Source organism: Carlito syrichta, unplaced genomic scaffold, assembly GCF_000164805.1.
Source record: "Carlito syrichta isolate Samal-C Ts95f unplaced genomic scaffold, Tarsius_syrichta-2.0.1 Scaffold297152, whole genome shotgun sequence".
Taxonomy (NCBI): Eukaryota; Metazoa; Chordata; class Mammalia; order Primates; family Tarsiidae; genus Carlito; species Carlito syrichta.
In genome coordinates, this window is record NW_007241248.1 from 4,975 (window position 1) to 6,357 (window position 1,383).

Genomic DNA, 1,383 nt, shown 5'->3' on the forward strand with positions numbered 1-1,383 from the left:
CCTTCCCCCCCCCCCCCCGCCCGCCTCTCCGGGCGATCTCACTCCCGCCGGCCCTCTGCTCTCCCCGGGGTCTCGCCAGCCCCGGGGTGCCCTCCGGGGATTCCCTCCTGCTGGGCGGATCTGGGAAGAGAAGAGCCCCTTGACCGCCGCAGCTGGTGGGCGGGGCTTCCAAGTGGCTAACTTCCCTCCCCCATCACAGAAGAGCCGTTTGCTGCAAACCCAAGCAAAACGGAGGGAGGAGGACAGTGCGGACTTTCGCCTCCGGGAGCCACTCTGGCACGTGTTCCCGTCCATCTGCCTCCCCGAATGTGCCCGCCTCCCTCCCAGCTCCGGCCTCTCTGGCCTCGCTCTGCAGGTCACTGGAGCCCCGTCTGCTTCCCGGCTGCTCAGCGTCCCTCAGCAGGTTCTTCTGGTCACAGGCAGACTCGTTATGGTGTGATTTACACAATGTCAAGTCCACCCTTGCAGCGTGCACGTCCACGAGTCTGGACGAACTTGACTGCCGTGGAGTCAATCACCAGCTCCGAGAGGGACAGCCCAGCCCACCGTCCCCTCCCCATTCCCTCAGCTCTTCGAGCCACGTGGGACCCCAGAGACTCCCAAAGGGTAGGCATGACCCGGAGACCTCGGATGCGCTTCACTCAGGAGCTCGCAGGGTAGATGGTCCAGGAGCAGCAGCAGCCTGCTCAGAACTCCGCAGGCGCAGGGTGACAAGGCCTTCAACCCAGGGCGGGGCACGGGGGAGCATCCAGGGCGGGGCTTTCAGGGTGCAGCCCAGTGTAGAAGGCTCCCAGACAGGTCGCAGATGCCCGTGGTAGCTGAGTTCTCCCCAGGTCCGGAGTTCTGGTATTATAGTGACCTAAAGGTGAACTAAGGTAACCACGGGTCATGGACATCGACCCAGGTGTGCCTGACTGGTCTGAACCAGCCCGGGGTGGGAGGCCAGCTGCCTCCAGGAAGGATGCCCAGACATCCACGATGCCCAGGTGCCAAATGGGTCAGCAAACAGAGAACACCTTGCCCACAGCCTCTGCGTGACTGGCATGTCCAAGCTGGAGCTGAGGGGACAGGAACTTCCCGGGTGGCCACGCCTAGGATCCCTCACCAGGCTCCAACCCCCGCTTGGGGCCATATCCAGGCGTGCCCCTGTTGTCACTGAATGTGTCACCCCACACTCCTCTGGGGCCAGTCCCTCTTCGCTCCTGGCGACCAACGATCTCTTTTCCAACCTCCCACACGTGTCCTTTCCAGAGCCTCAATGGGGTGTCTAATTGTCATCAAGGGCTCTGTCATGTGGCTGTGCTATTGTCAGGGCACAGCCTCCCTCTTTCAAGGTTTAGAGAATTCCTGAGCTTTGCTCCTGTCCGTCCTCTTGGCATGAAG